Source organism: Lepidochelys kempii, chromosome 16 (genome assembly GCF_965140265.1).
Source record: "Lepidochelys kempii isolate rLepKem1 chromosome 16, rLepKem1.hap2, whole genome shotgun sequence".
Lineage (NCBI taxonomy): Eukaryota > Metazoa > Chordata > Testudines > Cheloniidae > Lepidochelys > Lepidochelys kempii.
Window position 1 is genome coordinate 25,848,373 of NC_133271.1, and position 13,573 is coordinate 25,861,945.

Here is a 13,573-nt window from a genome sequence, read left to right on the forward strand (position 1 = left end):
AAGTCACTGTTAGAAAAGCTTAGAACTACGGGCATACAAACCTCAAACCAGACAAATTAGAGTCTAGTAAAACAGCATATAATTAACATTTTGTTATGTCAATCACAAGCAGCATCTTGAGGCTCTTTACGACTAATACACCAAACCACAACATAAAAAATGTTTTAAATCATCCCCTACAGAGAGAATAGCTAACTGTCAACTATTCAAGGGATTTCCCTAAATGAACAAGCAACTAGATTCTTAGAATTAACTCTCTTCAATATCAGTGTTTTGAACACACATTTACTACCTATTTCCTCAATCAATTACAGAAACTATACCATAAAAACGGACTTTACACAGCTACAGAAAGTCAAACTGGAAGATTAACACACAGATTGTAATAATCTATGATCTTTATTACCTTGAGCAATCAATCAGCAGATGACCAAGTGGCCCAGTAGTCTGGCAGCCCAGCACTGGCATATGGGACAGCTATGGGATCAGTCTCAGAATTCCTTGCTCTCTGGCTAGAAGAACCAGAGGCTGAGAGAGTCAGAGAAGACGCTCACAAGGGACAAACGGAATAGCCTGTACCATGTGCGCGCACATACACACAACTTTTCCTTAGATCTCTTAACTAAGTACTAAGGCTGGTGGTAGTAGCACTGATGGTCTAGGCAGGGTAAATCAACAGCATCAGACCTACATTTCCATTTCCACTCCCACCACTGATGGGAGATCAAAAGAAAACTCAGCATAGATGCACTACAAAGCAAAAAAGTAAACACAAGGCAGTAGAGTTGGATGGAACAGGGTCTAGCCCCCTTTTGTTCCAGGATGATTGGTAGAGCCCTGAAACCTGCAGATAGCCAAAAATATCTACACCCGCAGTTGCCAATATCCACGGGTCATTTTTGCGGATTGCAGATCGGCTGTGGATACAAATGTTGTATCTGTGCAGGGGTCTAATGATTGGGAGTCAGAGGACAAAGAATGCAACATTAAGATAGGTCAGCTACAAAATAAAGTCAGGAAATGCAAAGGTCAAGGAATATACAGCTATGTTAACTTGACCAGGTTGCACATATGTAGTAATTCCTGTGCCAGCTTTTGAGATTGGTGGTGATGGGAGGAGGGTGTTGTTTGTGGTGGATTTGTATTGTTTTGGTTAAAGGGACATCAATTTGCCAGTTTAAAAAGTAAGTTAAAAGTAGTTTCAGTTATTACACCTGCCCAAGTCCCTCTCCTCCTTCCCCTGATGCCTTTTGTAGGTTTATACCATATTTTCCTACTTTTATCAGTGTTTTTCTGTCCCCAGTGCTCAGTAAGAGACTCAGACAAACAAGAAATTGCCTATACAAAGTGCCAACAAATGCACAGGTCAAACTGAAATAATATCTCTCTCTAGTCTTGCAGTTAATATTAAGTGCTCTTTGTAAGAGAAGTAAAAATTTCAAGACAGTTTAGAGCCATTCATTTAACCCACTTCATTCATGAGTGACCCTACTTTCTCTCATTTTCAGGTTAAGGCACTGGGTGGTTTGTTGATTTGGGGGAGGCAGGTGAGAAAGGGGAGGCAGAGAGAGGATTGTGCTGCATCTACACAAACTGTCCCAGAAGCAGCATAAAACACACCACCACCCACCACCACCACCATATTCACCCTGTCTGTTGTGGTCTGACCATGGGCCGAAGCTGGGCCCATGGTCAGACCACAACAGACAGGGAGAATATCTACTAGTGAAGAAATGGCTTTGCTAAACCCTGCTAAACGTCTTAACAGATGCCTTGTTGAGCATGCTCACAAGTGACTTTTCACTTGCTTATAACTTGTTAACCAACCAGAGCATTGCCCCTCCTCCAGTCATGAACGTGCTCTTTAAAGAGCTCTATTTACATGCCAAGTCTCAAAGTTCAGCTGCTACCAAAGCAACATGGAAAAATTTGTGGTTTTATTTTATTATTATTCTGCAGTGAGGTTTTCAGACTTGCACAGCACAACGTGGCTGATCAAGCTTCCTTCAAACTTCCAAAAAGGATTCCCCTTTCAGCCGAGAGCAAGCGTTCAAAATCTCAGTCCTGCAGGACACCTCCGCAGAATTTTAGGAATGAGGGGTTTTGAACCTTAACAGTTTAGCAGCCTTAATTAGCTCAAGGTCTGCTTTGCCTAGAATTTACTTTCAAACCCCTGTGTGTGACCAGGACTCCCTCTTTCAAATGGGTCCTCAAAGCTCAACCTCTTAATTGACGCTCACACCCACCTGAGCCACACCAGTGAAACTGCTGTTCCCTGCCCTTTATTTAAAAACGGCATTCCAAGATAGAGTTTTCCTTTAGGTCTCCCAGTAATTATGTACGGGATTTCTATTGTGCATTTAGACAATATGCTCCCTGTGGTTTTCTTGTACAGTGACAATCACATTGCCAGTAATTTTAATAATAATAATAATTTCAGTACCTCCAAGTAGATGCATGTACAGCAGTATATACAAAAGCAATTCCTTTACAAAAAAAAAGGGGGGGGGATTAGTAATGGAAACAAAAACAATTATACCAAGGATGCTAAGACAGCACCACACACTATGCTAAGAGCGGCAAGATTGTTAGGAACGGACAACTGAACACACCAAAATCTTACCAGTGCCAATCACAAATGATACCATCTCTCTCCCATGCCCATCACACCAGAATGGAGTAAAAGCAACAGACTGGAAAGTTCCAGACAGAAATAGTGATGACGTTGCCAAGAACTTTCAGAGGTGAGTCCAACTTCCTAAAAACCACCAAGAAGCCAGTGGAAGCTAGAAACGGCCCAGACGGGCTGTCATGTATTTCCTATTTCTCCGTACTGGCAACCAGCCACAAGGTCCCATCACTTACAGTAAGTCTTTGACTGCACACGCAAGACTTGGAGCCTTTTCAATGCTTGAAAAGGCCCTTTGCTTTTCAGAGATCGGCTTGTAGCATCACCCACACAAGGTGTTATTGTAAGGCCCGTAAAAGATCTATGTAGAGACACTAACACTTCCCCCTCCACCCCACAAAAAAGCAATGCCAAGTTTTTAAGGCTCTTCTTCCCAAGACACACAACTAGCCAGCTCTTCACATCCTTCTTCCACTCTCTTCTCAATAGACACTGGGCCTCATGCCTCCACCATCACTTCCTTTGGGTCCCTCTTAAAGTGTCACCACTGTTACCTCAAAAAAATCACTTCACTAACAATCATTTCTTTACCAATGTTACAAGGACCTTACATTATTCAGTACTTTTACAAATGCTACGTGGGTCACTATTTATGTTCTGCTTATTATTTGCATTTCTCTCAGTTTGGACAATGAATTAAAAAAAATCAACTAAATCAGTCTCACTTTCACTCTTTAATTGTGCAAGATTGGGGCTCCAGACAAATATACATTCTGATCAATGCTGGATCATAGCTGTTTTCACTGGAATTATTTTTTAATTGTGCAAACATTTTTATTGGCTTGGGGATTTAAAATAGCTTGTTTTAAAAAAATGTAAATGATGAGTCAAATTTAAGCTAAAAGTGTTGCTTCAAATATATACTTCTTCCAAGAGACCAAGAAACCCCGGTCTCTATCCCAGTACTAAATTACAGACAATTTAAATAAATATGGAACTAACCAGACATGTATGAAACTTCATGTAGATTTTTCTTACATGATATCCTGCAGCTTTACATGGTCTATTTAGATTACAAGCTCTTTGGAGTAACGCCGTTTTTTCTTAATGTCCATAGCACACTTTCAGTGCTATGTATATAAATAATCAGATATGCAAGTGGATAACATAATTTCTGTTTTTATTGAAAACTAAGTTTTGCTCTAGTCATCATCCCTCCACTGATTCCCCAGCTATCTTTCACTGCGGTTCCCCCATCGCCACCGAAATCAGTGGGTTAATGATTAATACCCAGTACAGACCAAATCCAGAAAGAAAAAAATAGAAAGAAAGACACAGCTCTCTCAATTAGAAGAGATGCAAAACTGTCACAGGAATCAAAGATACCTAGACACAGCACAGAATATTCACAAGTCACCGGGAAGCATGACCATTTCATTTTTTAAATGAAGGTAGGCTAGTAGACAATACAATGCACCACACCAACTAAGCAGTAGCAAAATTCTGACCACAAGCCCTTAATTCTGTCAACCAAGAACATATGTAAGGATATAAGAAAACGGCCACTGGGTCAAACCAAAGGTCCATCTAGCCCAGTTTCCTGTCTTCTGACAATAGCCAATGCCAAATACCCCAGAGGGAATAAACAGAACAAGTAATTTCATGACAATTTCTCCCTGTTTTAAAGCACCACACTTCCACATAAAGGAGTTCCCTCCTCTCTCTGGGCTGAAAGGTCCTTTTATTATTCTCTACAGAGGTAATATTGCAGCTAAACAAATTCACCTCCATGCCCAACAGACCAATCCAAGTGACACTGGGCACAAACTAAGGACAATGCTTTCATAATGGCTGAACCACTAGCTAACATTCCTGCCCAGGCCAGGTGCACACCTGCTCCCAAGTACGCACCCATCCCATGCACAAAACAGGGCAGGAGGATTTAGCGCAAAAACAGCTTCCTGTGCCTAAGACGCTACCTGCACTAGGACCCCTAAGGGACAGGGTTCTCACAACCAGCCCTGCAAAGTCAGATGCACAATCCCTCCCCCCTCCCCAAATTCCCAAATGACACCACAAAAAAACTGAAAAAACAGATTAGAAAGAAGAAAAGGAGTACTTGGGGCACCTTAGAGACTAACCAATTTATTTGAGCATGAGCTTTCGTGAGCTACAGCTTCGCCAATCATGAGCTGCCCCAGCAGCGCCAACCCCCCATTCACTGTCTGCATCAGCAGCCTCCCTGGCGCCCCCAGTGGCTGTCCCCACACAAGAACATCCCCTTGTTCATAGTCCCCAAAAGGACCCGTGTATGCATGCACACTGTGCCTCAAAGAGCAGTCCCCCAATCCGTGCACCGCCCCCGATTCTCACACTCCCAGCTCCCCAACCTCCATCCCTGTCTCCAGCTTCTCCACACCCACTGCACACAGCATCCAGCAGCCCTGGCTGTGGAACCCCACAGCTGTCCATGCACCCAGCCCGCCTGCAGCCCCCCCAGGCGGCCCCCATGTATCATGCCCCTATCTTCCCCCACCCCCTCCCGCTGAGCCCCATCCCACCTACCGGTGCACCCTGCCTGCAGGCCCCCACATGCACCCCGCCCCCCACGGGCCTCCCCCTGCTCCCCATGCACCCCGCCCCCCATTGCCCCACACATGCCTCCCCTACTCCCCCATTGCCGCACACGCGCCCCCCTGCTCCTCGCCCCCCATGCACCTCCCCCTGCTCCCCATTGCCCCCCACGTGCCCCCTGCTCCCCATACACCCCACCCCACGCGCCTCCCCCTGCTCCCCATTGCCGCACACACAACCCCCCTGCTCCCCGCCCCCCATTGCCCCCCACGCACCTCCCCCTGCTCTCCATTGCCCCACACATGCCCCCCTTCTCCCCGTCCACCCCGCCCCCCATTGCCCCCCACGCGCCTCCCCCTGCTCCCCATTGCCCCCCATGCGCCCCCCCGCTCCCCGTGCACCCCGCCCCCCATTGCCCCCCACGCGCCTCCCCCACCCCCCATTGCCCCCCACGCGCCCCCCCGCTCCCCATTGCCCCCCCCGCGCCCCCCCGCTCCCCGTGCACCCCGCTCCCCATTGCCCCCCACGCGCCTCCCCCTGCTCCCCACGCGCCCCCGCTTCCCATTGCCCCCCACGCGCCTCCCCCTGCTCCCCACGCGCCCCCTGCTCCCCATTGCCCCCCACGCGCCCCCCTGCTCCCCATTGCCCCCCACGCGCCCCCCTGCTCCCCGTGCACCCCGCCCCCCACGCGCCCCCTGCTCCCCGTGCACCCCGCCCCCCACGCGCCCCCTGCTCCCCGTGCACCCCGCCCCCCACGCGCCCCCTGCTCCCCGTGCACCCCGCCCCCCACGCGCCCCCCTGCTCCCCGTGCACCCCGCCCCCCACGCGCCCCCCTGCTCCCCGTGCCCCGTCCCATCCCCCATCTGTGCACCTCCCCCCCCCAGTGCCGTGTCCTGCCCTTGCCCGCAGCGCCCGGCGCAGTGGGAGGGGCGGCGTCCGGTCCCCGCCCCCCGGGGGTGTCTCCGAGGGAGGCCCCCGGCCCCGACGGCCCCTTACCCCACTCTCCGCCGCCGCCAGTGCAGCCCCGGTCCCCGTCCCGGCTCCGTCCCCTCGCCCAGCGCCTCCGGCTCCGCAGCAGCGAGCGGGGCTCCGGCACGTGACAACGCCCCGCGCCCCCATAGGCTGGAGCTGCCGGGCAACGCGAGCCCGCCCCCTCCCTGCACCTGAGCGAGCGCCTTACGCTAACCACGTAGGGATGCCGGCCCTCACGACGCAAGCGGCCGGCTCGCCGGTAGGCAAATGCCCCCCTGCAAAATTGACGTAAAGTCCTCTCGCTTCGAGAAGCCGGCCCCTTACCTGAGACCATCGCTCCTTGCGTGAGCGGCGTAACCTCGCCGGCCTCCCGTCCCTTCGCGTTTACGGAGATTCCGTAAGTCTGGTGGTTAGGGAAGGCCGAGGCCGCACCTGAGACAGTTCCGTACGTAAATCCCGTAACTCTTCAAAGAGGTCAGTGTCTCTTACGGACTTTCCGTAACGCTCCCGGCACTGGGGCTGCACCTGAGGGTGCTTTTCTTAGGCAAGCGCGGTAGCCGCCACTAGCGTAGGTAATGCTGTGATGCTTGCGCAACTTTCGTAGTAGAGTTGGTGGAGTCCCCTCTGCCCTTCCCTTGGGGGTGGGGCGGGAGTGAGGGGCTGAGGTGAGGGGCAGGTGGGAGCAGGGGTTCTTCGTCCCCACCTCGGACCTAGGGAGCTGTTCCCATTTCCCCCCCCCCCCCCGAGGCATTATCCTCACCAAGTGAGCAAAAACCATGAGCCTGGCCTTAAAAATGTACAACATTCAACAAGAAGAACCTCTAGCTGTTGGGTTATTCTCATTTGCTTTCCATTTCCTGAGCAGGTAAGGGTCATGTTTTCCAGCTTTTCCCCACAAACACAAGGGTTAATGACTTTTTGGCTTCCCTAATTAAAGCTGAGATTCACCCATAATCACTTACTGCTGGAGCTGCAACTTTAAGAAAAAAAAAAACAAACCCAAATCAATAGACGCCTGGTAAGCACCGGAACCTAACCAATAGGTTTATTCAAGTCAACCTCTAGCTTTCCTGCAATAGTTCTTCCTAACCCAGGTCATCTGTCCATTCTAGAACTTCAGGTACAGAATGAACACTTGAGAGTTACCATGATCACTTCAGATGTAGAGCATCTCAATCAAATACACTGATGTGTCCTTAAAGCTCTGCAAAAACTGTGAGTGTGGGGTATTTTGGGTGCCTGTTTGATGGAAACCTTAGGTTTTGCTTCAGTGGAATTACCACAGGTTTACCCCTAAAACATGAGGCAACCCTAGCCAATATTTTCAAATGAGTGCCTAAAGTTAAGATCATAAAGCCGTAATTAGGTACCTAAGTAAGATTTTTCTGAAGATGTAGGAACATCAGTCAGTGGAAATTGGCAGCACCAACTTTCAGGTGCTTATGTGTCTACACACCCAATTTTCAAGACGTTAGCCCATGGTAGTAAACTATACAATATCACTTTTTTCCCTGAAGGATCCTAAGTTCCCTTTTAAAAACAAATTTTATACCTATGGTAAAAATTAAAGGGGTCCACTTCTGGGATGGAAGGCATGAATAGCCAATCTGCACAGCATACCGCACCACATGGGCTGAGGAAATATTTGACTGAGAAGGACAATGGGATCACGAGATCTTCAGTGCCCAGGTAGAGCAGTTCCTAATGTCCCAACTTGTAGCAAGTGGCAAGGAACTCAGTTTGTTTCCTTGAAGAATAAATGGCTGAGCTGTACCTGAGCTTTCTTGGTTTCTAGATATTTTACACCAAGCGTGGAGCCCTTGGGCCCTAACCCTGAAAATATTACAGGTATGCTTAATTTCATGCACTATAAATAGTCCCATTGAGGTCAGTGGAAATAGTTACAGTGTGTAAAGTTAACCATGGAGTGGGATCTAAGCCATCACCCGAGCTTTACAGTTATACCTTTATAAGTCACCTCATGTTTCTGCCATGTAAACAGGGGACAACATTAGAATGTTTGTGGCTTAGAAGAGAAGTAATCACAAGAAATCTCTACCATTGCTTTAAAGTCTGGGGTGAAGATTTTCAAAGCAATGAAAAATGTCTGGCTAAAACCCCTGTATTGCTTTAAAAAATTCAGCCTCTGCCTTTTCTAATTCTGTTTCGAGAAGGGACAAGAAAATGGTTGCTAGAAAATCAAGGACTGGTCCAAAGACTTGATGTGAAGAAGTGGTAGTTTTATTTGAAATTGATGATTGCAGATGAAGATGCAGCAGAAACTGAGACCAGGGAAAGGATATTGGAGGAGATAATGGAATGGAAGGGACAGCAAAAAGAGGGTGGAGTGACTGCACAGAGGAGCAAAACATGTAGCAAAGAAAGAAAAATCTGCAGGAGACAGTCAATGTGTTTTAGAAAGTGGAGCTTTTGCAGAGGTCGGAAAAAGAGATTTTCAGGTAGGGTCTGAATTATATGTTTTATGAAATCTCACATTTTTCTGTTGAGTTGCTCTCCCTTGGGCTAGTGCTTTGCCAAGGGCAAAAGCATTGAGGAGAGGGGATTGATGGATTATTTTAGAATACAGGAGATTGCAAGGGCTTTGGTACTGCAGTACAAGGTTATAAATTTAACAAGGGAAAGAGCATCTGAGTTTTGAAAGAAGCTATTTAACATCTTTCTTTAGGGATCTGTGGGGGAAAGGAAGAAAGTTGCGTTTACAGGTGCAAAGACATTCCAGTGGTGAGGATCTGAGTTACACTACAAGGAGTATTGGCATTAATGAAAGGTTATCATCTTGATACAGGTTGAAAGGTATAAGCTTAACTCTTTTATTGGGGTAGTGTATTGGCATAATAGAGATTTTCTTGTAGATGGGTGGCTATAGTGGAAGCCATATGCATGCATCTCCTCGCAGAATTTATCCCAAAAGTATCATATAGGGCCTGAACCTGCATTCCTTGTGCACTCAAAAATCAGGGATTTCAGTGGGAATTTTGGGTGCCCAATAATAATACTTCTATAATGCTTTCTATGTTCAAAGCACTGTACAGACAATTAATCCTCCCAACACACTGGTGAGGTAAGTATTATTATCCCCATTGGACAGATGGTGAAACTGAGACAGAAAGATGATATGACTTGCCCAAGGCCATATCCAAAATAAGTAGCATAGCTAAGGATAGGCTCTTAACTCTGTGCTCATAACACCAGACCTCACTGTATACAAGGATGGGATATGGGTAATATAGACAGAATAAGAACTGTGATATCCTTGGAGTAACTGAAACTTCACTAAATAAAGATTGAAATGTGCCTGTGGCACGAACACAACCAAATCTGAAGGGTAGGTATTACCTTTGAAGAAATAAGAGTATATGAATTTAATTTTGAACTTGGATTTGAATTGAAAAGGATAATGGGACTTCCAAAATAGATATGTTTGTGGAAATGTAAACATTCTAACTGAAGGGAGGGGGGGAATCCAATTAACTTTTTCTGAGTATGCTGTTGTGCCTTGTTATGTCTTTTTCTATCTCTTGGATTGTCAGATCCTCAAGGAAGGGACTATCTGTTTTTTAGATTATTACTTAGGTTTTGTACCGCAACAAGTACATTGGAATCTAACCAATTATAACTAAGAATAACACACAAATCTAAGATGCTAATGCAGGGAGAGAGGATCAAAGAAATAGTCTCAGGAGATTTTGGATGCTTACCACAGATGTATTCTGAACAAGCGTATGTGTCTGTCTGAAGTTACAGCAACACAGATTTCACTACATGGTTTTTAGGAGTAACCAAGCTCAAAGAATATTGTAGAAGTCCTAGGAAATGAGGCAGATATCGTAAACAAAAACAACATTAATGAACACACCTAGTGACCATATCCTTGGAACGTGTTTGTTATCCTTGGAACATTTTTAAATGTAGTGTTTAAGAAGTGATAATTAATAAATACACACACACACGTACGTTAACATTAAATGGAAATTTAAATAAGTTGATTGGAACCAACTGCTACCTGGGTGTGTGCAGAGGGGAATAGGAGAGACTTAATACCAAAAAGGAGAGTAAGAGACAGAAGAGTTAAAAGTGTAAATGTGTGACATTTTTTTAAATGTAAACCTCAGAAATACAGATGGATGATTTTTATTAGGAATTGATCAAATAATAATAGTTCCTGTATAGTGCTATACAGAATCCAACTGCTGTACAAACATTAACTAATGCTTGTGATACTTCTGTAAGGCAGATAAATATTATCCCCATTTTATAGCTGTAGAAATAGACACAAAGTAGGGTTCCAGAGTGAGTCTTGAGATTAGAACTCAGGAGTTCCTGGCTCCCAGCTTTGTGCTCAGATAATGCTGCTTCAAATAGAAGAGGACTGATAAAAGTTTAACAAAATGCATATTAGTGCAAAAACCACAAACCCTTAACAATGCAAAAATCTGAATAACTTTGTGTTTCTGTTCTTTATCACTTAAGAAAACGGAGAACTAGACATGATGTCTAGTAGACATTCTAATTTACTTGGAAGTCTCGAACTTTTATTTCCTAAGCTCACTAGCATAACAAAATGCATCAAACTATGCCCAAATCTTACTCATGTGAGTTGTCCCATTGAAAGCAGTGGACCTGATTTTGAACTTGTTGAATTCAATGGGACTACTTGCATGAGTAAGGAAATCAGCAGAGTTCAGCCTTGTGAGTTGGTTTGATTAGCCTAATGCAGAAGAAATTATTCCATACACTGTATATCTGATGCAGAAATTCAACATCCAATAATAAGTAAAAGATAGAGACAGGGCGGCAGCTGGTGTATATGACCAATTTATTAAACCATTTTCATGAGGGCAGGAAATAACGAAAAGGCAGAGGATAGAAAAGGGGCTTTATAGTTACTCCTTGTCACTGATTTTATGTTTGGAGGCAATGAACCAGACAGTGAAATCTGCAGTGAGGTAGCCCCAAGGGTGAGCATAAAGTGGAAGATATAACAACAGCTACAAATACTGTAGTGAAGACTAAATGGCTATTAGCTATAATAAAGGGGGTGGGGGAAACACTAAGTGAGCAAGTATGATGTGTAATCCATCACATTTTAAGGGCTTGTTGGTGTTTATCTACAATGAGAAGATTCAAACAGAGTTTAGGAGAAGAGCCATTTTTAATATATTCTTCTTTATAAAAAAAGGAAACTCTATTTATGAGACTGATCTGTTGTCCAGTGACCCAGTTCTTTACAGATTCCAAGTTCTGCCTTCAGACTCTTGTACGCAGTTCCCACTAAAACTAACAGGATATGTATTGTATCTGAGGGCAGAGTTTGGTCCACATATAGAGTTAAAATGCTGAAATCGGGCCTTTTCAGGAAGATTATAAAGCCTGTGCCTAACTTTAAGCACGTGAGTAGTCCAGTAGATCTCACAAGGACCAGGAAATAACAGAATAACAGAGGAAGGGAAAAAGGGCTTTGTTACATGCCATCTTGCTAAATTCAGGCCCCCGCTTTAGGAAAATACTCGAGCATCTGCCTAACTTTAAGCATATGAATAGTCCCACTGATATTCCATAAATTTAAATGGGACTATTCATATGCTTAAAGTTAGGCAGATGCTTAATACCTTCCTGAACTGGAACCTGGAATTAGATGGTAAGCCAAGTGCTCATATGCAAATGCAAAGATCTTGGAAGGAAATCTCAGTAAGGCATGACAAATCTACCTGTCTTTAATGACACAATCAGCAAAAAGTTGGTTGCAATAACAACACACTAGAAAATGTTTTCTGAGGCAACTTTTCCAACTTCTAACTCTTTTACGTTATAGAAAAGGAGAACAAAATAAGTTTGGAGAAAGAAGTCACTAAGAAACCAAAGGGGAGGAAGAAAACAAATGTGGACTGAAAAAGAATGTAGGAAGTATGTGAGTCAGATGTCACCTGGCTTTATATAGAAAAGCCCCATAGAGAGCAGAAGGTGAAAAGTCACTAACTACAAGATTTGAAATAAAGGATTATAATATAAGCAGTCACAAAGAGCAGGAGAATAAGTGAAGGGTGGATGAAAGGTGCATTCAGGAACAGAGAATATTAAAAAAAAAAAAATCCAGATGAACGGTCACCCCACAGAGTAGTAGAAACCAAAGGGACTGAAAATACAATTGCAAAACTATGCTTAAAAACAAAAAGAAGAAGAAGAAAAGGGGGAAAAAGTAAAAATATAAAGGAAACATTTTATCATTGGGGTGAGTGGGGAAGAGGAAGCAGTGAGGATTTAGCAAATAAAGCTGGATTGAACTTTCTCTTCATCTCAGTAGCTCTGTTCTCTCTAGAGGGCATAGAAAGAGGAGTCACAAACCATAGGAAATGCAGAAGAGATGGATGAGTTTAAAATATCCACTACTTATGTTTACAACATTGCCCTACTAGAGCAGTGCTTGTGCATCATAGAAGTCACTGTCTATAACTCCTTTTACAGTCATACTGTTTCGTTGGGGCACATTTTCCAGTGGTTGTTCCTGAGAAATGAGAGAACCTTTCTATTAACAAATCTCAATTAGTTGACAAACTCACAAGTGCCACTAATTCTGGGGAATCTATTCCCATACACTTATGTTTTCCACAAAGACTGTCATGCTGGATGAAATGTCCTGTGAATGGATACTTCTCAAAGTCTGAAGTGCACTGCTTTTGACCATTTAGACTATTGCTGTCTTATTATCACTTTTTTAAAGATGGACAAATGAAGGCCTGGTCTACCCCTTAAATTTAGGTGGAGGTAGTAAAAATCCACATTGGGGGTTAGGTTGGCATATCTACATTGCTAAGGGTATGGATTTTTCACACCCCTGAGAGAGACAACTCCATCAATCTAAATTTTTTTTCTGGCATGATGTGATCAGCTGAAGTGCTCTTGCACAAGTCCCTAGTTTTGAGTGCTCATAGCAGGGTGTTTTCAACACGGAGAAGCTATAAAACTGGAATTCAGTTTCCCAGTTCCTTAACCAGTCTGAACTTCAGGGCTTGGTACTTAACACACTGGTTCACTCAGGATTTTTGCTTGAGTGGGTGATTGGCAGGTTAGTTTGTTTATAGTTTATTATTTATATAACACCTAAAAGTGTACAACCCTGGGTGCTCTAGAGAATAAGTGCAAAGACAACCTGTTGAAGTTATAAGCCCTTCTCCTTTCCATCCCCAAAAAGTAACCTGGATTTAGCATGGAAAGTCTAAGACACCCTAGCTACATCAGTGCTGTCAGGCTTGTCTTTGTTATAACCTAGTTTCATACCACTCTGCCACCTTTTTGTCACTATCAAAAATAAATGTGGTGTGCTCAGCAAGTAGGGGAGAAATGTTGTGCTGAATATTTGAATCAGATGCCCGATTTTTT

The 13,573-nt window shown here is 44.6% G+C and overlaps 2 protein-coding genes across 6 annotated transcripts in view; one reads left to right on the forward strand and one right to left on the reverse strand.

The window, feature by feature from the left end:
* STRBP (spermatid perinuclear RNA binding protein) overlaps positions 1-6,311 on the reverse strand; it is a 100,385-nt gene extending 94,074 nt beyond the window's left edge. For 3 of the 5 annotated variants that reach the window (XR_012155263.1, XM_073314531.1, XM_073314528.1), the window contains exon 1: positions 6,200-6,310. The gene's annotated coding sequence lies outside the window, so the exon portion shown is untranslated. Of the gene's footprint in view, positions 1-6,199 lie in introns of all 5 variants that reach the window. The other 2 variants (XM_073314532.1, XM_073314530.1) reach the window with 2 other exon arrangements.
* A 993-nt stretch (positions 6,312-7,304) lies between these two features.
* Positions 7,305-13,573, forward strand: part of CRB2 (crumbs cell polarity complex component 2) — a 143,653-nt gene continuing 137,384 nt past the window's right edge. Inside the window, exon 1 of the mRNA XM_073314524.1 lies at positions 7,305-7,390. The gene's annotated coding sequence lies outside the window, so the exon portion shown is untranslated. The remainder of the gene's footprint in view (positions 7,391-13,573) is intronic.